This window comes from Trichechus manatus, unplaced genomic scaffold (assembly GCF_000243295.1).
Source record: "Trichechus manatus latirostris isolate Lorelei unplaced genomic scaffold, TriManLat1.0 scaffold00027, whole genome shotgun sequence".
NCBI lineage: Eukaryota > Metazoa > Chordata > Mammalia > Sirenia > Trichechidae > Trichechus > Trichechus manatus.
The window spans coordinates 6614476-6639466 of record NW_004443963.1 but is presented as its reverse complement, the minus strand read 5'-3'; positions in this window follow the sequence as shown (position 1 = coordinate 6639466).

The following is a 24991-nucleotide window of genomic DNA, read 5'->3' as shown; positions in this document are numbered from 1 at the left end:
CCTGGCCCAGATGGCTTCACTGGAGAATTCTACCAAACATTCAGAGAAGAGCTTATACCAGTACTACTCAAACTATTTCAGAACATAGAAAAGGAAGCAACACTTCCAAATTCATTCTATGAAGCCAGCATAACCCTGATACCAAAACCACGCAAAGATGCCACAAAAAAAAGAAAATTACAGACCACTATCTCTCAGGAATATATACGCAAAACTTCTGAACAAAATTCTAGCCAAGAGAATTCAGCATCATATCAAAAAAATAATACACCACGACCAAGTAGGATTCATACCAGTTATGCAAAGATGGTTCAACATTAGAAACTGAATCAATGTAATCCACCACATAAATAAAAGGAAAGAATCAAATGATCACATCAATTGACGCAGAAAAGGCATTCGACAAAGTCCAACACCCATTTCTGATAAAAGCTCTCAATAAAATAGGTATAGAAGGAAATTTCTGAACATAAAAAAGGGCATCTATGCAAAACCAACAGCCAACACCATTCTTAATGGAGAGAGGCTGAAAACATTCCCCTTGAGAACAGGAACAAGACAAGGATGCCCTTTATCGCTACTCCTATTTAACATTGTGCTGGAAGTCCTAGCTAGAGCAATGAGGCAAGAAAAAGAAATAAAGGGCATCCAAACTGGTAATGAAGAAGTTAAACTGTCCCTATTTGCAGATAATATGATACCATACATAGAAAACCCTAAAGACTCCATGAGAAAACTACTGGAACTAATAGATTAAGCAGAGTAGCAGGATACAAGAACAACATACAAAAATCAGTTGGATTCTTATAATAAAGAGCACAATGAAAAGGAAATCAGGAAAACAATACTATTTATAATAATCCCTAAAAAAATAAAATACTTACGAAATAAATCTAACCAGGGATGTAAAAGACCTATACAAAGAAAACTACAAAACACTACTGCAAGAAACCAAAAGAGATCTACACAAATGGAAAAACATACCATGCTCATGGATAGGCAGACTCAACATTGTGAAAATGACAACTCTACCCAAAGTGATTTACAAATACAATACAATCCCGCTCCAAATACTAACAACATTCTTTAAAGGGATGGAAAAACTAATCATTAACTTTATATGGAAAGGGAAGAAACCCCAGATAAGTAAAGCATTATTGAAGAAGAAGAATAAAGTAGGAGGACTCGCACTATCTGACCTCAGAACCTACTATATAGCTACAGTAGTCAAAACAGCCTGGTACTGGTACAACGACAGATATACTAACTAATGGAACAGAATTGAGAACCCAGATGTAAATCCATCCACCTACGGTCACCTGATCTTTGACAAGGGCCCAAAGTCCATCAAATGGGGAACAGACAGTCTTTTTAACAAATGATGCTGGCAAACCTAGATGTCCACCTGCAAAAAAATGAAATAGGACCCACACCTCGCACCATACACAAAAACTAATTCAAAATGGATCGAAGACCTAAATATAAAGCCAAAAACTATGAAGTTCATAGATGAAAAAATAGGATCAACGCTAGAGGCCCCAATACACATTATTAACAGGATACAAACCATAACCAACAACACACAAACTCCAGAAGATAAGCTAGATAACTGGGATCTTCCAAAAATTAAATACTTATGCTCATCAAAAGACTTCATCAAGAGTAAAAAGAGAACCTACAGACTGGGAAAACATTTTGGCACACTGCAAGTCAGACAAAGGTCTAATCTCTAAAATCTACAAGAAAATACAACACTTCTACAACAAAAAGACATAAACTCTAATTAAAAATAGGGAAAGGAAATGAATAGACACTTCATCAAAGAAGACATTCAAGCGGCCAACAGACACGAGGAAATGCTCATGAAATCTAGACATTAGAGAAATGCAAACCAAAACCATAATAAGACACCATCTCACCCCAGCAATACTGGCATGAATCAAAAAAACTGGAAATAACAAATGTTGGAGAGGCTGCAGGGAGATTGGAACTCCTATGCACTGCTGGTTAGAATGCAAAATGATACAACCATTTTGGAAAACAGCATGGCGCTTCCTTAGAAAGCTAGAAATAGAAATACCATACGATCCAGCAATCCCACTCCTAGGAATATATCCTAGAGAAATAAGAGCTGTCACATGAATAGACATATGTACACCTATATTCATTGCAGCATTGTTCACAATAGCAAAAAGATGGAAACAACCCAGATGCCCATCAACAGATGAATGGATAAACAAACTATTGTACACATACACAACGGAGTATTACGCAATGATAAAGAACAAAGATGAATCTGTGAAACATAACATGGATGAAACTGGAGGAGATTATGTTGAGTGACATAAGTCACTCACAAAAGGACAAATATTGTATGAAACCACTACTGTAAAAACTCATTGAAAGGTTTACACACAAAAAGAAACAATCTTTGATGGTTATGAGGGATTGAAGGGGTGCGGGGGAATACTAAAAAGACAATAGATAAGTGATAAATTTGGTGAAGAGTAAGGCAGTATATAATACTGGGGAAGCCAGCACAACTTGTACAAGAAAAGGTCATGGAAGCTCCATAGACACATCCAAACTCTCTGAGGGATCGAACTGCTTGGCTGAGGGCTGTGGGGACCATGGTCTCGGGGAATATCTACCTCAATTGGCATAACATAGTTTATAAAGAAAATGCTCTATATTCTACCTTGGTGAGTAGCGTCTGGGTTCTTAAAAGCCTTTGAGCGGCCATCTAAGATACTCCACTGGTCTCACCCCTTCGGGAGCAAGGGAGAATGAAGAAAATCAAAGACAAAAGGGAAAAATTAGTCCAAAGGACTAATGGACCACATCTACCACAGCCTCCACCAGATTGAGTCTAGTACAACTAGATGGTGCCTGGCTACCACCACTGACTGCTCTGACAGGGATCACAACAAAGGGTCCCGGACAGAGCTGGAGAGAAATGTAGAACAGAATTCTAACTCACAAAAAAAGACCAGATTTACCGGCCTGACAGAGACTGGAGAAACCCCAAGAGTATGGCCCCCAGACACCCTTTTAGCTCAGTAATGAAGTCACTCCCGAGGTTCATCCTTCAGCCAAAGAATAGACAGCACCATAAAACAAAATGACACTAATGGGGCACAACAGCCCAGGGACAAGGACTAGAAGGCAGAAGGGGACAGGAAAGCTGATAATAGGGAACCCAAGGTTGAGAAGGGAGAGTGTTGACATGTCATGGAATTGTTAACGAATGTCATAAAACTATATGTGTACTATTTAATGAGAAACTACTTGTTCTGTAAACCTTCATCTAAAGTATAATTTTTAAAAAATTTAAAAAAAAAAAGAACAACGGAGGGAAGAAATATAAGCAACAAAGACAATTCTTTCAAGTTTTGCAGTAAAGGAGAGATGACAGAAGGGGAAACAACTGCAGGGGATGGTGAACAAGGGAATGTTTTTTATTGCTTCTTGTTTTAAGCTAGGAGAAACTTAAAACTTTGGGTAAGTTATTTAACTGTTCTGAGCCTCAGTTTACTTCTCCAGGGTATGGGAATGATAATACGTATCACAGCTGTTTCCAAAGACACCTACTTATGTGTCCTCTATTAATCTGGATCTTTCAGTTGCAAATGACAAAATGCCAATTAGTTTAAGGAAAACAAAACGCTGGGAGAAAGTGGAGGGTGGGGAAGCTGGATCTCTTAGATTGTATTCTGAGGAGACCAAGCCAGTAGAGTGGAAAAAAACTGAAGGAACAGGAGGGGGAGGGGACAATTGCAGGAGTCAAGTCCTTGAGTAGACAAAAGGGGATTCGATCTAAGTCCCAAGTGATGAGAATGGCCTTAGATAGAAGCAGGGAGAATACATTCAGAGTGATTCATGTGACAGTAGGTTGCTAGATTAAACGGGGGAGGATGAAGAAGTTTCTTTTCTGATTGCTTTTATCTTCTCAGTAAAATAAGAAGCAAGGCCATCAGCTCAAAGCAATGATGGGGAGGGGATGTTGGAGGTTTGAGGAGACAGGAGATATATGAAATGGTCATTTGGAGAATGGGAAAGTGTAGCGTAAATATTATTACTCCTGTCTTACTGATGCAGAAACTGATGCTCAAACAAATGACATGACACTGTCAAGGTTTAGACATCTATGATGATGAATAAAGAATACATTATATTGGAAGTATTTTTAAAAATAGCTATGATAGCAGGAATTCCTAGGATTTTGAAAGAATCATGATGTCTGATTCCCAAATCTAAAAGATTAATATTTGTTGGGGATTTGGAAACACTAGTGGGACATCTGGGCTAAACAAAGACTTTCTCCAAGTTGCTTTAGATTGATTTCATCTGTCTTTCCTCCATCTGCCTATGAACTTGGTATACTGTTATTACACTTATGTCACTGTCTATTTCCATGCCTTCTCCCCTGATGCAACTGTAAGCCCCTAAACTGCAAGGTCCTTATTCATGTATCTTTATTTATCACCAAATCAGGGCATGGCCCCAATGGGCCTTCAGTCAAAATTTGCTGAGTGAATGGAGGAATTCATTACAGTATCAGGTAGGATAGATTTGGCTGAAATGAATAAGAAAAGCTACCACCCGTCTGTCAGTCTGTCATACTGTGGTGGCTTGTGTGCTGCTATCATGCCGGAAGCCATGCCACCAGTATTTCAAATACCAACAGCATCACCCATAGTGGATAGAGTTCAGTGGAGCTTCCAGCCTAAGACAGACTAGTAAGAAAGGCCTGGTGTTCTGCTTCTGAAAATTAGCCAATGATTTCAATCACTGAATATTGCTATGAATATATAAGCTATGGATCACAGAATAGAGTCTGAGACTTTGACTCACTTTGGATGCGTCATCAAAAGGGACTGATTGCTAGAAAAGGACATCATGTTTGGTAAAGTGGAGGGCTAGTGAAGGCAAGGGAAACCCTCGATGAGATGGATTGACACAATGTCTTCAACAATGGACATAAACATACCAATGACCATGAAAATGGCACAGGACCAGGCAACATTTCATTCACTATTGGTCAGAGCCAACTTGACAGCAACTAACAACAACAACAAATAAGTAAAAGTAATAAATAAATAACAAGAAATAAAGGTTTATTTCTCTCTCACTTTCAACAAGTTCAGAAGTGGTCAGTCCAGGGCTAGCATGGGCCTCCCCAGTGTCAAGCGCAGATTTTCTCTATCTTGTGCGCCAATGGGCATGATTTCCTTTCCCAAAGTCATTCCATGGCCTAGATGGCTAGTTTACCTCCTCATTAAGTTGACATTCCAACCAGCAGATTGGAGAAAGCAATAAAGAAGGGCATGCCTCACCCTTTAAAGACCCTTTCCAGAAATTTTCACACACCACTTCTGCTTGCATCCCATAAGCCAGAACTTACAGACACAGAGCTACAAAAGCAGCTGGAAAATTGAACTTTTTTCTAGGCTCATTATGCCTAGCTAAAAATCAAGAGTTCTCCTTATAAACTGCTGGTAGGAATGTAAAATGGTGCAGCGACAGAGGAAAACAATTTGGCAGTTCCTTGAAAAGTTAAACTTAAAGCTGTCATATAACCTAGAGATTTCACTCCTAAGGATACGCCTACAACTGAAAGGATATGTTCATATGAAAACATATACACAAATATTTATAGCAGCATTATTCATAATAGCCAAAAAGTAAAAACAGCCCAGATGTCCATCCACTGAGGAATGGATAAACAAAATGTGGTATACCCATACAATGGAATATTATTTTGCAACAAAAATAATGAAGTACTGATACATGCTAAAACATGATGAAACTTGAAAACATTATGCTAAGTGAAAGCAGACAGACATTAAATGTCACATATTATTATTAAAATTATATGAAATGTCCAGAATACACAAATCCATAGAGAGAGAAAGTAGATTAGTGATTGCCAGGGGATTGAAGGAGGGGAGCCACTGCTAATGAGCATAGGGTTTATTTTGGATGTGATGAAATGATCTGGAATTAGATAGTGGTGATGGTTGCACAACCTTGTGAATATACTAAAAACCAATGAATTGTACACTTTAAAATGATGACATTTAAGGTATGTGAGTCATATCTCAATAAAGATAAGTTTAAAAATGTGGATAAAGGGTTCTAGTAATGAAAAAGAAGAAAAATAACAATTTGGGGACAATTTGGTTTCTATCACAATTCCCTAGAATGAATTAGTCAGTAAAGATTCTCTTGAGAATACATTTTAGTTAATGGAAGAGGAGGAAAAAAGATTCCATTAAAAAGACGATGTAACAATAAACAGAGAAGTTGGCCTGAAGAAAGCTCACAGAGAGGTGTTCTCAAGACCTGAAGGCTCAGGCTCAGTTTGTTATCACCTCCTTGAGACTTTTTCTGGGGAATTAAGACTTGACTTTTCATTCGAACTCACAAAACAAGACACAGTTTAGGAAAATAACATTTCAGTCATAAGGTTACTGGCTTTAATTAAACTTCTTCAAAATTAGCAGCTAGGCCCTCTACCTAGTAAGAGTTTGGGAAGTGCTCCAGAGAAATCATTATCTGGCCCTCATAACTTTTGGTAATTAAGCAATAAACTTGGAAGATTAATATCATGAATATTCCAAAATTCAAAACCTCAGGTTTATACATAAGAACGCTAAGAATAATTTCAAATGTATCAATTCTGGTGTTGGCAAAGAATACTGAATACACCATGGACTGTGAGAAGAATAAACAAATCTGTCTTGGAAGAAGTACAGCCAGGATCCTTAGAAGCAAGGATGGTGAGACTTCATTTCACATACTTTGGACATGTTATCAGGATTGACCAGTCCCCGGAGAAGGACATCATGCTTGGTACAGTAGCGGGTCAGTGAAAAAGAGGAAGACCCTCAACCGGATGGACGGACACAGTGGCTGCGACAGGGGGCTCAAACACAGCAATGACTGTAAGGACGGTGCAGGATCAGGCAGTGTTTTGTTCTCTTGTAAACAGGGTTGCTATGAGTCAGAACCAACTTGATGGCACCTAACAACAACAGCAACAAGAAAAATAATTAACATGTTAGGAAGAAAGTGTGGTGTTATAGAAAGATTATTGACTTGGGAGTTAAAAGACCAGCATTTCAGTCCTGGCAGTGCGATTTGCTGGACGTGAAACTTTCGACAGGTTATTTAACCTTTCTGAGCTTCAGTTTACTTCTCTATAAAATAAGACCAATCATAGCTGTATCCATAGACACCTACCTATGTATCCTGTATTAATCAGGACTCTTTCAGTTGCAAATGACAGTAACCTAACTCTAACTAGCCTAAGGAAAACATAAAAGGCTATGAGAGAGTGCGGAGGAGGCTGGTTTCTTAGATTATGTACCCAGGAAGGCAGAGATGAAGCTGGGAACTGACTGAAACATGGAACTCAAAGCCCTTGGGCTCTCTCTCCACCGCATACCCAAACACTTCTCTCCACCCGGCTTGATTCTCCCAAACCTGTGTCCCCCAGTTGCTGGAACCATTTCTACTCGCAGTTGCAGACTGATTTCTGGCCCAACACAGGAAAAAGACATGTCCTAGCTTTGAAAAATCCTAGGAAAGGACTTGGATCATCCTGGTTTAGGACACCTACCTGCTCACTCATTGGACCACTAGCTGTGGCTGTGAGAGTGTGAGAGTGTGTGTGTGTGTGTGTGTGTGTGTGTGCGCGCGCGTGTGTACCACGAGGTATCGTGATGAGCCTAACCTAGGTCAGGGCCACATCCTGACATTCTATTACCAGAAGAAGACAAGAGAAAAAAGTACCACGGAGACTCAAACAACAGAATTCTATACGTCCCAGCCAAACTTCATCCTCAACCAATCTCTCCTCCCTCACCTATCTGAAACTCTCTTTCTCCTACTCCATATCTCAGTAGATGGCATTACCCAGTGGCTGAAACCAGAAATCTATGTGATTTTGTATTGACTGTTGTCTCCAAGCCATCAATAAGTTATCATATTTATTTATTTCATGTTTGCTTACTGTGTGCTAGCTTCTTGTTTCGTTTTGATATGCCCAAATAGGCTGCTAGTATGAGCTAGTTTGATTATTGGCATCTCTGAAGCTCTAATGTCCTGTCACCAGGTGGTTAGATCTGTTACTAGGTATGTGAGCTCAGGAGTCTGCCCATTCCTCCTGTATGGATTCAGCTCAGGTGTCCAGGTAGATAGCCACCAAGCGTGTGGTGTAGGCTCTCACTTACAGTCCTAGGTAGGCATGGGTGATTGGTGTAGGCACAGGCATCTGGCTGCAGCAGGGGGACACACTCTGAGCAAGGCAGGGGGCTGACGGCCGCCCCCAAGTGTCCAGGAGGAAGGCACGTCCGTTCCCTAGAGCACGTAGGTGGGTGGGTTTTGCAGCCGGACTATGAGCACCTAATGCTGTTGGCTATAAGGACTTGGGGGCACCTCTTATTCACAGGCCCCTATCGCAGGTGGCTAGGAGGTGTGGGTGGAGCCACCAGTCCTCAGGCTCCTGATGTGCGTAGGTGAAGACCCTGCTTAATGGGCAGAGCAGTGTCAAATGTCAAGAACCTGCCACCTCACAGCTGAAAAAGTTGAAGTTCGAGTTCCCATATATACCCTGCTGTACTGTGGAAATGAGGGCCCATACTGTTGAGATGGACCCACACAAGTCTATCCAGGGGGAAAGGCACTCAAAGTCCGTGGATCCCTTTGCCTGCGCCTAGGCGAAGGAGCTTTGCCTACCCTGGGTTCCTGGCTTAGGGGAGTCGGCAGTTTATTCCTCCCCATTTGTTAATTTGTTCTCTCTACAAGGCAGGGAGAATGACAAATCCTACTTCTGGCCCAGGGGACTCGGCAATTGCTGAAGCCGGTCTGAGACCCAGTGCAGAGCAGGGAGCAGGGAGGTAAATGGGAGAGAGGTTTTTCCCTAAGGAGGGTGTTTTTGATCCGCGCAGTAGGCCAGACGCAAGTACTTATCTTTGCTGATGAGGGCTGCTTCTCGCTGGTTCTGGGTGGCCATGTAGACTCTCTGCCGCTGGGTTTCTCCCAGTGCAGAAAACACGCCTCCTGAGCACTGCTGCTTGCCTGCCTCGCCACTCATCCCCAAGCTGATCAGGCCTGAAGGGCTCAGGCTCTCGCCGGGTCAGGTTTGGCAACTCCTCGCTGCTTCCGAACCATCTCCCCCCACCCCCACCCCCCGCCACTTGGTCCAGTTCCTCAACTCTGCTTTGATGTTCAGGGCTCCCAGACTGCTATATATAATCGAATCACTTGTGGTTTTGGGTCTTTGTTGTAAGATGGTTCACTGGAAGCCTCTGACTACTCTGCCGTCTTGGCCCCGTCTCTGAAACCAGAAATCTATAAGTTGAGCTATATTCTTCCCTCTTGCTTATCTCCCCCTTGGAATGAATCTACTCACTAAGTCCTCATGTATCTATCCCTTTCTCTCTATCCCTTCTGTCCTGCTCTAGCATAGACCTCACCTTCTTTGGCTACGCTGCCACAATAATGGGCCCTCTTGTTCCTTGTTACTCCTTCTATTCTAACTTCCACACTCTGGTGAGAGTTATTTTTCCAAAATGATAATCTTACCATGTCTCCTCCCTGCTCAAGATTTGTCAATGGCTCCCATCAGAACTGCTACATAATTTGTGGAGCCTGGTGCAAAATGAAAATGCAGAGTCCCTCTTTGAACAAAGGAGAAAAATTGCCACTGAAGGTGCTAAAATATAAAGATTTTTTCTTTAGTTCTCAGTCTCTCTTTTGACTGTTTTTAATTTGCCATTTAACACTGTTCTAGGTAAGGAAAACTTAAAATTATTAGTACAAATTTTATTGTTCATCTTCATATTGGCAATGCCAGTTTTAAATGCAAATATAAGGGCATTTAACTTGTATGTGGAGTCACTGAAATTATGCAATTCATATTTCATAGCCCATACATGCATATGAATTTTGTTCTTACCGTAACAGTAGAAATGTTACTCAAAACTAATTCGACTATTTAACTCACTTCTTCATATGCACACATTCTACTACTACTCTATGGAAGCTGGAAGTTTCCATAATATGTTTAACTTGTACTTACTTTGAGTCATGCTGAACTCCTGCATGTGGTGGGTCCACTAGAATTTGGTGCTCCAGGGCCATCATGAATGCTGTATGTGAATGCAACAGCAAAGAAATGCAAACACATATATTTAGCATACTCCTGCTCATGTGCACTTACAAAACACAAATGCAAAGATAAAATTATGAAGAATTTCAAGGTGGTCGACAGCAGAGCATAAAAACCAAGCACAGGCCTCTTCTGAGCACAGGTTACATGCCCACAACCAGCCCTGTGTCCTTTTTCTATAGAGTGAGTTCAAGCTGCTTCAAAGGAAATATTGGCTCCTTTGTGATTAGGCCTAAACCTCATCTCTTGCCTTTCTCCATTCACTCCCCCACCTTCCTTGCCCCACAGAAGTGTTTGCTCTTGCATGGATGAACGACACCTGTTGTCCTTGTTAGGTGCCATCGAGTTGGTTCCGACTCACAGCAACCACATGCACAATAGAACAACACATTGCACAGTCCTGCACCATCCTCACAGTCGTTGTTATGCTTGAGCGCACTGTTGCAGCCACTGTGTGAATCTATCTCTCTAAGGGTCTTCCTCTTTTTCGTTGACTCCGTACTTTACCAAGCATGATGTGCTTAATCCAGGGACTGATACTTCCTGATGTAACTTGACCCCATGAAAATCAATAGATTACCATCAGTTATAACTTCCTCTAAGCTGTTTTTCAGTTATGACTTCTTCTAAGTTGCTTTTCAGAACTTGCTTTAAAACCAGCCTAAACCAGATGTGGCCCACACCGCTTGCTCAAAAAGACCAATTGTAACCGCTAGCTGATCCTGGCAGAGGACAGCAGAAAGTGAAACAAGTCAGCAGAAGAATTATCGCGGGGACCTCATTTCTAAATGTGAAGTCCGACCAGGATCGCGCCACCGCCTGTTTCTGGTCCCCCATCTTGCCGAAAATGCCCCTTTCTTTTCAGAATCTTTCCCCTCCTGGTGCGCCTGCGCGGCCGCCATCTTGTTAAATCATTTAAAAGACCTGCTTCCCTACCATTGAGGGGAGTTGGATCTGAGGAATTTCCTCCTGGCTCCTTGTTCTGAGCATTGCAAATAAACATACTTTCTCCTTCTCAAATGCCAGTGTACAGATTATTGGCAGGTCTGAGTGTGGCAGACAGAACCCATCTTCTGGGGTTCTGCAACACTGATAATATGTCCAAAGTATGTGACACTAGTCTCATCATCCTTACTTCTAAGGCGCATTCTGGCTGTGTTTCTACCAAGACAGATTTGCTCGTTCTTCTGGCAGTCTGTGGTATATTCAGTATTCTTCACCAACACCGTAATTCAAAGGTATCAATTCTTCTTCAGTCTTCTTATTCACTGTCCAGCTTTCCGACATATATGAGGTGATTGAGAACACCATTGCTCGAGTCAGGTGCACCTTAGTCTTCAAGGTGATACCTTTGCTTTTTAACACTTTAAAGAGGTCTTTTGCAGCAGATGTGTCCAATGCAATGGGTCTTTTGATTTCTTGACTGCTACATCCATAGGTGTTGATTGTGGATCCACGTAAAATGAAATCCTTGACAACTTCAATCTTTTCTCCATTTATCATGATGTTACTTATTGGTCCAGTTGTGAAGATTTTTGTTTTATGTTGAAGTGTAACCCATTCTGAAGGCTGTAGTCTTTGATCTTCATCAGTAAGTGCTTCAAGTCCTCTTCACTTTCAGCATGCAAGGTTGTGTCATCTGCATAACGCAGGTTGTTAATGAGTTTTCCTCCAATCCTGAGGCCCCATTCTTCTTCATATAGTCCACCTTCGTCTGATTATTTGTTCAGCATACAGATTGAATAAGTACGGTGAAAGAATATAACCTTGACACACACCTTTCCTGACTTTAAGCCATGCAGTATCCCCTTGCTCTGTTCGAACAATTGCCTCTTGATCTACATACAGGTTGCTTATGAGCACAATGAAGTGTTCTGGAATTCCCATTCTTCGCAATATTATCCATAATTTGTTATGATCCACACAGTTGAATGCCTTTGCATAGTCAATAAAACACAGGTAAACATCTTTCTGGTATTTTCCGCTTCAGCAATTATCCATCTGACACCAGCAATGATATCCTTGTTCCATGTTCTCTTCTGAACCCGGCTTGAGTTTCTGACAGTTCCCTGCTGATGTACTGCTGCAGCCACTTTTGAATGATCTTCAGCAAAATTTTACTTGCATGTGATATTAATGATATTGTTCAATAATTTCAACATTCTGTTGGATCGCCCTTCTTGGGAACAGGCATAAACATGGACTACTTCCAGTCAGTTGGCCAGGTAGCTGTCTTCCAAATTTCTTGGCACAGATGAGTGTGCACTTCCAGTGCTGCATCCGTTTGTTGAAACATCTCGATTGGTATTCCGTCAATTCCTGGAGGCTTGTTTTTCCCCATTGCTTTCAGTGTAGCTTGGACCTCTTCCTTCAGTACCATCGGTTCCTGATCATATGCTACCTCCTGAAAAGGCTGAACATCGACCAATTCTTTTTGGTATAGTGACTCTGGGTATTCCTTCCATCTTCTTTTGACGCTTTCTGTGTCATTTAATATTTTCCCCACAGACCCCTTCACTATTGCAACTCGAGGATTGAATTTTTTCTTCAGTTCTTTCAGCTTGAGAAATGCTGAGCGTGTTCTTCCATTTTGGTTTTCTAACTCCAGGTCTTTGCACATGTCATTATCATACTTTACTTTGTCTTCTCGAGCGACCCTTTGAAATCTGTTCAGCTCTTTTACTTCATCATTTTTCCCTTTCTCTTTAGCTGCTTGATGTTCAAGAGCAAGTTTCAGAGTCTTTTCTGACATCCATTTTGGTCTTTACTTTCTTTCCTGTCTTTTTAATGACCTTTTGCTTTCTTCATGTATGATGTCCTTGGTCATTAGCGTTCAGTGCATCAAATCAATCCTTGAGATGGTCTCTAAATTCAGGTGGGATATACTCACAGTCGTATTTAGGCTTTCATGGACTTATTCTAATTTTCTTCAGCTTTAACTTGAACTTGCCTATGAGCAATTGATGGTTTGTTCTGCAGTCGGTCCTTGGCCTTGTTCTGACTGATGATATTGAGCTTTTCCAACATCTCTTTCCACAGATGTAATCGATTTTATTCCTGTGTATTCCATCTGGCGAGGTCCGTGCATATGGTCACCATTTATGTTGTTGAAAAACGTATTTGCAATGAAGAAGTCGTCAGTCTTGCAAAATTCTATCATGCAATCTCCGACATCATTTCTATCACCAAGGCCATATTTTCCAACTACTGATCCTTCTTTGTTTCCAACTTTCACATTCCAATCACCAGTAATTATCAACACATCCTGATTGCATATTCAATCAATTTCAGACTGCAGAAGTTGGTAAACATCTTCAATTTCTTTATCTTTGGACTTAGTGGTTGGTGGGTAAATTTGAATAACAGTTGTATTAACTGGTCTTCCTTGTAGGTGTATGGATAGTATCCTATCACTGACAGCATTGACAACATTCCGCTGCTATTCACACGGTTTTCACTGGCTAATTCTTTTCAGAAGTAGACCACCAAGTCCTTCTTCCTAGTCTTAGTCTGGAAGCTAAGCTGAAATCTGTCCACCGTGGGTGACCTTGCTTGTATCTGAATACCATAGCATAGCTTCCAGCATCACCGTGACACAAAAGCCCCCATAGTACGACAAACTGGCAGACGTGTGAGGGGAACTACACCTACTCCTCACTTATCGATTATCTTGTTGTCTGACATTTTACATTTCTGATAATAGTAAAAAATCTACTATTTTATGCATTAATGATGTATATGGCTAGCAGCAACAGATGCCGAGGTACAAGGTGAGAGTCACGTTGGCTGTGATGGTTATGTGTCACCTTGGCTGAGCTGTGATTCTCAGTGGGTTTTGCAGTTATGTAATGATGTAGTCCTCCTCCATTTTTGTGATCTGATGTAGTCATCCTCCATTTTCACATAATGCTAATTTTCACAAAACGACCTGGTCTTTGGAACCTAACCATATCGATAAGTGAGGAGTGGATGTACTTGTGGTTCTTTCCCACACTGTTCTCATTACTTAAAATTCCTGAAAACCCCTGCTGACCTCACCTCAAAGGCTGCCTCCTCTGTGAAGACTTCTTGGACTCTCCCAGTAAGACTGAGATGCTCTTTTCCTGTGTTTCCCTGCACTTTGGACACACAGCCTTGTAGCCATTATGAACTGCATTTTCATTATTTGTGTGTCTATCTCTCCACCAGACTGTAAGTTCCCTAAAGGCAGAAACTGTCTTGTTTCTCTTTTTTTAATTTCCCATGTCCAGTACAGTGTCCGACACATGGTAAGAGCTCAGCAAAATATTTGTAAAATGAATGAAAGAATGAAGCACCTATCACAGAGTCTGGCACACAGCAGGTGTTCATTCATTCGTTCAAAAATATTGACTAAATGCCTATTATCTAATGGGATTTATGCTCTTTCCATCCTACCTTCCTTCAACAAATATTTATGGAGTATCTACTGTGCATCAGAGCCTATGCTAGGAGCTAAGAGTACACTGGTGAACAAGACACGCAAGGTTCTTTCCCTCTAAGGCCTTACATTCTAGTTGGCTCTCCAAAAATGTCATTTCCCTTCCTCTCCCATTCACTGTGCTTCCCACGAAGTAATCAGATCAAGTCATACATATTTTAAGACTTTCTCTGCTTCCACCTTCTGCTCAGTATTCTCTTTCTCATCTCCATTCTCAGACACCAGGAGATGGATGCTTGACCCTGCCAAAGTTTTTTTTCCCAACCACTGCAGAGATCAACATAGAGCAAACATGAACTCAGCCCTTTATCCCTGTACTATGAATTTCTCCCAGAGGTTATTCCCCTTAGGCTCAAGAAAGTCACTGAAAGTTGAGTACTGTCTTCAATCTCTTCATCTCACCTGATCGTTTTTCTCGCAAATTTAAGGTATATTTTCTTGTAACACATACTATATCTGGTAACCAAAACTACATGTGTCTCATTTGGAGTGCAGTTAGCTGCAGAGCTCAGCTCAGGCTGACCAGAGAGAACAGAATTTTTGTTTGAATGTTTGAGTTCTCGGTGACATAGGCCTATTTTCTGTTCTTCCCTCTCTTTTCCCGACCCTCAACCCATCAACCTTCTGCCCTCCTGTAATTTCAAAGAGTTATCCAGTGGAAAAACAGCTAGCGGGACCGGGGTTGCAGTTCACCAACCTCTGGCCTAGACTAACAAGGATCTACCTCTGAACCTGGAGTTGAATCAGCATCTACATCATGCGGACAGGAGTGGACATGGGTGAAGAACTAGGGAACAGGTTCTGATAGGAAGCACGGGGGGAATAAATGCTAGGTAGCAAACAATGGGTTCAATATATTGTTCTTTGGAGTAGTAGGTTTGAAACCACTACCTTTTCAACTATCATGAAAAGCAAAGAGGATGGTCAATGCTTGTTGACTATATAAGTTTAATACAGCTTATTGTCAACTGATAATCTCCTCTGTTCTTGCGCCACATCTTGCCTCATACCCTGGGCTCCAGCCTTACTAAGTAAAACACCATTTCTGGAAGGTGATAGGCTCTTATAAAGCCTTTGAACAAGCTGCTCTTTTTCTGAGGAACATTCTATCCCCTGCATGTTCCCTTTTCTCTTGGTTACATCCTAGTCATTTCTCAAAACTCTGCTCCATCATCTTGGAGATCCTCTCTGACCTCAAGATGTGATGCTTCTCAATTAAGCCTCATACAGTCCTATACTTGCTTCCATTACATCACGTGGCACACTGCACTGTAAAGATCTGTTTACTTGTCAGTCTCCCCACCTCTCCACTTTGCCCTCCTTGAGGGCCTTGTTCCAGTGTTTCAGCCCCTGCTTAGCACAGTCCCTGTACACATAGTCATCTTTCAATTCATATTTCTTGAATGAATGAGTCTTTATACCATGGATGACAGAAAGGAATTCACTATTCTTTCAACATGATCGGGATGTTATCATTGAAGTCAGAGTAGTAAAATGTATATATCATTTTTTACTGAATGCCTTCATGTTAAACATCCATTTCTGAACTGTGACCCTCCAATCTTCAAATATGAAATTAGCTTGATGGTTTCCATGCACCTGTGTCACTATATCTGACTTCAGTTCCATGACCGAAAGCATTTCAGCCTGTAGGCTGACCTACGCTTTCTGTGCTGTGGGCCTCATTCTCCCCCTGTACCCTTTTGCCTCTGTTCAATCTCATATTCTCTCCTTCACCCAGACTTGCTCACAAAAAGGCAAATTTCTCTAGCCTCTGGCTCCAGTTTTCTCCTATACAGCAAATTTCTTCCCAGGCGGTACCCAATGGTCCCATTTCACATAGCAGAATTGCTGAAGCAGCTTCCATTCCCAGATAACTTGGCATTTGCAGCATCAGCACTCAAAAGATTTGCAAGTAATACTTTGTATCAGGTTGAGGAAGGGTCTGTGCTCAACCTCTCCCTGCAGGAAGTAATCAGTAGTGATTAAGTGCATGGGCTTACAGGGAAGTTAGCCCTGCCTTTGGGCCTGCCTGGGTCACTTGCTAGCTATTTATTTACCTTCTGTAATCCACAGCCTCCTCCCTGATAAGTGAAGATAATAAAAGTCCTAACTCTGTAAGGTTTTTATGATTAAATAAAATAACACATGTAAAGTATACCATAGTATCTTGTATACATTAAGCACTCAATAACAAAAACTACTAATTAATGCACAAAATGATGTGTGTGTACGTTGTGTGTGTGTGACTGGTGATTTTAATGCATTTAATTTTCCAGTTCAGAGATTCCAGATATGAATCATCAAAACCTCTAGGGAAAGGTTTTTTGTTTTTTTGTTTTTTTTTCTGTATATTTCAAAACACCCTGATATAAGAATCCAATACAGTATCAGGAATAGGTTCACCTGTGAGTAACAAAGACCAAAAATAACCATGGCTTAATCAACATAGTTTATCTCTGTTTTCACATGAGTCCAAACTTGGCAGTCTATGGCTGGTATAGTAGTTTTATTCCATGAGATCCTCAGGGATCTAGTCTCTGTCTTGATGTCCCACCACATATAGCCTTCATAGGTCACGTCATGGTCCAATAGGGCTGCTCAGCTCTAGCCACCAAATCTGCGTTTCAGGAAGCACCAGGTAGAAAGGGGCAAAGAAGAAAAAGTGGTATGTGTCAGCTCTCTTTTCAAGAAGACGCCTTCAAGCTGCCACATGATACTTCTACTTACAACCCTTTGGCAGAACTGAGTCACATGGCCATACTTAGCTGCAAAGGAGGTCAGGAAATTAGTCTTTATTCTGCATTGCCATGTGCCCAGCCAAAAATCAGGGATTCTATTACTATGGAAGAATGGGAAAAATGGATATAGGAAAACAATCTGTGCCACAAAACCCATCCACTTCTTCTCATAATATTCACTAAACTGAAGGATGTTAAGGAAGGTTCCTAAGACCTCACTGTATTACTTTGAATCAATTCAATGAATAGGACCCAGCATGATGCCTGGCACTGATATACATGTCATAAATCTAGGCCCTGAAATACAAAGATAAATAAGAAGCAACTCCTCCCCAAATAAAGATAGTATAATGGTTTATGTATTACACTGAATACTATATAGCCATAAAAAGGAATGAATACCGCTAACACATGCTATGATACTGATACAAAACCACTGAGCAACAAGTTTTACAAGTTAAAGCTGACAGAAATAGTTACAGAGTGTTAGCTACAAAGTGTTATTGGACATAGAGGAAGCATGACTAAGCTTTCTGGAGGGTCTTAGGAGATGGTCTAAGGAGCCCTCATGGAGAATAGCTTTTCTTTGCGACCTTGCCAGATAAAGAAGACTTTATTCTAAATAAGCAGACAAAAGCCAAAAACCAACAGTGGGAACATTCCTAGCTGTAGGCAAGAGATTCTTAGCTCAAATAACTGGATTCAAAGAATTGGGGAGAAATGGGCAGGAGAATAGAATCCTTTGCCTCTCTCCCTACTATCACCCTACAGAACCAGAAGGAGAGAATGAAATGTAATGATTATGCCTTAATTTCACTGATAAAACTTGTCTAGACCACTTATTGCCATAGTTCAATTCCCCGCCCCGAAATACTGGATACTTTTCATGCTGAAGGAAAAATACAGCATAATGTGGATGGGGCAGAGAGCCTCTTTTTAGAGACACATTATATGTAGTATACTGCATGTATGTATGGTATGAAATTTCTGCTATAATAAAAAATAATCTCATTGAGGGTCAGTGAAAAAGAGGAAGACCCTCAACAAGATGGATTGATACAGTGGCTGCAACAATGGGCTCAAGCATAACAACAATCATGAGAATGGTGCAGGACCAGGCAGCATTTCATTCTGTTGTACATAGGGTTGCTATGAGTGGGAACCGACTTGACAGTACCTAACAACAACAACAATCTCCTTGAAAAAGTAATCAGAGCTCCTGAAGAAAAACTTTAATAGTTTTAAGTAATCACATCCAGTTTATTACTACAAATGGGGAAACAGAATGGCAAAGTTGAGCGGCTTTCTCCAAATCATGGGACATCACTGTGAAAGATATTCAAATTTTCTCAATCCCAGTAATGTTTGGCTTCCTCAGTTATTAAGCTTCTTTTGCATATGAGTATATAATTATTTTCTATACTGCATAAATGGAAAGTTTCAAATTACAATTTATTTTTTGTTTTGCTCTGGTATACATGCATTCTAACATAAGCTTACATGTATAGCCTGAAAAAACTTATAGTTGACTGTGAAATGCCTTGGTAAGGCTTTCATAGTACATCTAGATAATAATTTGAACAGCATAGGTGGTGATGTTTCAAAACCGTAATTGTAAATGTAGAAGCCATCATATGTCAAAACTGGATTCCAAGTAATCTGAAGACACTCCTTCCTAAAAGAACACAGAATAACTTCAATTCATTGGAATACAGGGAAGAAGAGAAAACATATCCCATCACCTGAAGCACTGCTGAGTTTGTGACAAATGTCTTCCTGGAGTTACACTGGGAGCCTCTGAGAAACTTGGAGTACATCCAAGGGAAAGATACAATGTTCATGTGTTGAAATATGCTACTCTCAGCAGGAAAAATAAGGGCAAAATAAAATGATGTAAAAGTAGCAATCATTTTAGGTTGTTTTATCCAACATTAGTTTGGGATTTTTAATGCTAATAAACTTGCAGGGACCATTTTGAAATAATTTCACTATGCAATTGTCAAGAAAATGCAATAAAAGTTGCATAGACAATACATAACTGTCATCTGTAACTTGTAAAACTTGTTGCTCAGTGGATTTGTATTCTTGACAGCTTAACTCTTTTTCTCTATCTTTTTACTTTTACTTTTACTTTTTTTATTGAGCTGTTCACATAAAATTAACCATTTTTAAAGTGTACCATTCAGTGGCATTTAGTATATTCACAATGTTATGCAACCATCACCTTAATCTAGTTCCAAAATATTTTTATTACCCCAAAAGGAAACACATTATGCAGTCACTCCTCATTCTCCCCCTACCCCTCTCCAGACCCTGGCAACCACCAATCTGCTTTCTGTTTCTCTGAATTTACCTATTCTAGATATTTAATATAAATGGAATCATACAATATGTGATCTCTGTGTCTGGATTCTTTCACATAGCATGTTTTCGAGATTCACCCATATTACAGCATGTTATTAGCAGTATACATTCCTTTTTATGGCTGAATAATATTCCGTTGAATGGGTATGTCACAATTTGTTTATCCATTCATCAGCAGATGGACATTTCAGTTGTTTTCACCTTTTGACAATTGTGAATAGTGCTGCTATGAACATTCATGTACATGTATTTGTTTGAATCCCTGTTTTTAATTCTTTTGTGTATATACCTAGGAATGGAATGGGTCATATGGTAATTCTATGTTTAACTTTTTGAGGTTTACTTTTAATTCTTTTCTTATTTTGTAGTTTTGAGAGAAGGGTTGTCATTTTATAAGTCAGATGTGATTTTGCTTTTACCTTTTTGGAATTTCATGTCCTGGAAACTTTTGTTTTAGACTCCTAAGAACCCTTCAACCTCCTGCCCAGTGTCTTCCTGTACCTGAGCCATGCCTAGGTTTCTAGGGTAAGAGACTGCCAGGTGGCCTTCATCATATTTAGCATAAGGGGCTGTGTGGTACAGTGATTAAACATGCAGATCCTAGATCTGAATACTACCACTGCCACTCTCTAGCTGTGTGACTTTGGGCAAGTTACTTCACCACTCTGTGCCTTAGTTGCAGTGAACATTAACTAAGAAAATGCATGTCAAGGAAACCCTGGCACACGACAAGCACACAACACATGTTAACTAAAATAAAAAGGTTTAAATGCCGGGGCAGTTCTTGGAGTAACAAAACCAGGTAAAATATCCTTTTATTAAATTCAGCTATTACAAAGCTTCTTCGATCTGGGAGTGCTATGTTACCACCTACATCTGGAGAGGATAAACCCATGTGTGTGTCAGATCATCACATCATTATTGACCATACTCAATACAGACAGGATCTAGATTGTTCTTCCCAGAACTGTAAGCAACTTTTGAGAAAAATGACACAAAAGGAAATTTTGTGACCTGGCAGATGGTTTCAAGGTTCTCTCTTCCTTAGTCTGTGCTTTGGTCCCATATGTAAGACCCGATTCAAGTCTTTCAACTAGTGGGAGTGTGACCCTCCTCCTCTTGGCAGTAGAGATGAGGAAACAGTAGGTACTGGAGGTTTCCAAGGGAACCACTTATCTCAAGAAGGCTAAAAGACCTCCATGTTCTTTTCTCAGTTTGTGACCACAGGGTCACTCCATTACTGAAATAATGAAATCTGTCCCTGAACAATAGCTCTTTTATGGAAAGAAGAATATTGTCAAAAGACAAAATAAGTCATTGTTTTATAAAATCGCTAAAAGGAACCAAATATAAACTGTTGATTTACCTGTGTGCTTATTTTCCAAAGGGAAAAATAAATATCTTTTTAATTATCTTTCATACAATAGATGTTAAACTTACAGGTTTTTATTTCTTTCTATATAAACATGCTGAAAAAAGCCCTACTGCATTAAAAAGAAAATTTGTATTTAAAAAGGGAGTATAAATGGCTGCATTGGGATGGTTCCTGAAAGTAAGGGTAAGAATTTGATTTGGGGATGGCAGGGCCAAGACAGCAGAGTAGTCAGAGGCTTCCAGTGGATCCTCTTACAACAAAGACCCAAAAAAACAAGTGAATCAATTATATATGGCAATCTGGGATACCTGAACATCATACGCAGAGCTGAGGAACTGGACTGAGTGGCAGGGGGAAGGAGAGACGGTTCAGAAGCAGCAAGGAGTTGCCAGACCTGACCCACAGAGAGCCTGAGCCCTTCAGGCCTGATCAGCTGGGGGTGAGTGGTGAGGCAGGCAAGCGGCGGTGCTCGGGAGGCGCGTTTTCCACACCGGGAGAGACTCAGCACCAGAGAGTCGACACAGCTACCAGAACCAGTGAGAAGCAGCCCTCATCAGTGAAAGATAAGTACTTGCATACAGCTCACCGCCTGGATCAGAAACACCCACCTTAGGGAAAAACCTCTCTCCCATTTACCTACCAGCTCCCTGCTCTGCACTGGGTCCTGGACCGCCTTCAGGAATTGCTGAGTCCCCTAGGCCGGAAGTAGGATCCGTCACACGCCTGGAGCCATTCTCCCTGCCTTGGAGAGTGAACAAATTAACAAATAGGGGGAAAAATAAACTGCCGGCTCCCCTAAGCCAGGAACCCAGGGTAGGCAAATCTCCTTTGCCTAGGCACAGGCATAAGGGATCCATAAACTTTGAGTGCCTTTCCCACTGCACAGTCTTGTGTGGGCCCATCTCAACAGCGTAGGCCCTCATTACTGCAGTACAACAGGGTATATACCAGAATTCTAACTTCAACTGTTTCAGCTGTGAAGTGGCAGGCTCTTGACATTTGACATTGCTCTGCACATTAAGCAGGGTCTTTATCTACCTACATCAGGGGCCTCAGGACTGGTGGCTCCAACCACACCACCTACCTACCTGCGATAGGGGCCCATGAATAACAGGTGGCCTCCAGTCCTTACAACCAACAGCACTGGGTACTCATAGTTCAGCTGCAAAACGCACCCACCTACACGCTCTAGGGAACAGGGACACGCATTTCTCCTGGACACTCGGGGGCAGACATCAGCCCCCTGCCTTGCTCAGAGTGTGTCCCCCTGTTGCAGTCAGATGCCTGTGCCTATACCAATCACCCATGCCTGTCTAGGACTGTAGATGAGAGCCTATACCACACATTTGGTGGCTATCTACCTGGGCACCTGAGCTGAATTCATATAAGAGGAGTTGGTGGACTCTTGACCTCACATACATAGTAACAGATGTAATCACCTGGTGACAGGACATTAGAGCTTTAAACGTGCCAATAATCAAATTAGCTCATACTAACACTCTATTTGGGTATATCAAAAGAAAACAAGAAGCTAGGACACAGTAAGCAAACATAAAATAAATAAATATAATAACTTATTGATGGCTTGGAGACAACAGTCAATATCAAATCACATGAAGAGGCAATCCATGATGGCTTCAGCAAGCTCTCAAAATAAAGAATCTAGAAAATTTCCAGATGAGGAAAATTTCTTGGAATTACTGGAGGCAGAATATAAAAGATTAATATACAGAATTCTTCAAGAAATTAGGAAGGAAATTAAGCAAAATGCAGGACACACAATAGAGGAAATTAAAAAGATAAGAGAAGAGCATAACGACAAATTTAACAGGTTGCAAGAATCCATACAGAGACAGCAATCAGAAATCCAGAAGATTAACAATAAAATTTCAGAATTAAACAACTCAATAGAAAGTCATAGGAGCAGAACTGAGGCAATGGAAGTCAGAACTAGTGAGACTGAAGATAAAGCAGTTGACATCAACTTATTTGAAGAAAAATCAGATAAAAGGAATAAAAAAATGAAGAAACCCTAAGAATTATGTGGGACTCTTATCAAGAGGAATACCCTACGAGTGATTGGAGTACCAGAACAGAGGGGGATAACAGAAAATACAGAGAGAATTACTGAAGATTTGTTGGCAGAAAACTTCCCTGATATCATGAAAGATGACAAGACATCTATCCAAGATGCTCACCGAACCCCACATAAAGTAGATCCCAAAAGAAAGTCACCAATACATGTTATAATCAAACTTGCCAAAACCAAAGATAAAGAGAAAATTTTAAGAGCAGCTAGGGATAAACGAAAAGTCATCTAAAAGGAGAGTCAAGAAGAATAGCTCGGACTACTCAGCAGAAACCACGCAGGCAGGAAGGCACTGGGATGAGATATATAAAGCCTTGAAGTAAAAAAAACTGCCAGCCAAGAATTATATAACCAGCAAAACTGTCTCTCAAATAGGATGGCGAAATTAGGGCATTTCCAGATAAGCAGAAATTTAGGCAACTGGCCAAAACCAAACCAAAATTACAAGAAATACTAAAGGGAGTCCTCCAGTTGGAAAATCAGTAACATCAAATAACAACCCAAGACTAAAACACAGAATAGAGCAACCAGATATCAACCCAGAAAGGGAAGTCACAAAAATAAATCAAAGCTGAAACACTGAAAATAGTGAAACACATCAATATGTAAAAGATGACAACATTAAAACAAAAAATAGGGACTTAAAAAATGTAGACATAGACTTTTCATAATGGAGAGGATCAAGGTGATACAAAGAAATAGAAGACTGGTTTAAACTTAGAAAAATAGGGGTAAATATTAAGGTAATCACAAAGGAAACTAACAATCCTACAAGTAAAAATAAAAAACTAGAAAAATATAAAGACTCAGCAAACACAAAATCAACAACAACGAAAAAGACAAAAAGAAAATACATAAAGAAAAACAACTCAGCACAGAAATTTATGTGGAACAAAGAAACTGTGAAAAACACACAAATAGAGACATCAGGACGACAGCACTAAACTCATACCTACCAATAATTATGCTGAATGTAAATGGACTAAATGCACCAATAAAGAGACAGAGAGTGGGAGATCGGATTAAAAACCATGATTCGTCTATATGCTGCCTACAAGAGACACACCTTAGACCTAAAGACACAAACAAACTAAAACTCAAAGGATGAAAAAAATATATCAAGCAAACAACACTCAAAAAGGAGCAGGAGTGGCAATATTAATCTCTGACAAAATAGACTTTAAAGTAAAATCCACCTCAAAGGATAAGGAAGGACACTATATAACGATTAAAGGGTCAATACTCCAGGAGGTCAAAACTATAATAAATATTTACGCACCCAACAACACGGCTCCAAAATACATAAAACAAACTCTAACAGCACTGAAAAGAGAGATAGACAGCTCCACAGTAGTAGTAGGAGGCTTCAACACACCACTTTTGGTGAAGGACAGAACATCCAGAAAGAAGCTCAACAAAGACACGGAAGAGCTAATTGCTACAATCAACCAACTTGATCTCATAGACATATACCAAACACTCCGCCCAACAGCAGGCAAGTATACTTTCTTTTCCAACGGACCTGGAACATTCTCCAGCATAGACCACGTATTAGGCCATAAAGTAAGCCTTAACAAAATCCAAAGCATCGAAATATTACAAAGCATCTTTTCTGACCATAAAGCCATAAAAGTAGAAATGAATAACAGAAAAAGCAAGGAAAAAAAATCATACACATGGAAACTGAGCAACACCTTGTTCAAAAACTACTGGGTTATAGAAGAAATTAAGGATGGAATAAAGAAATTCAGAGAATCAAGTGAGAATGAAAACACATCCTAAAAGA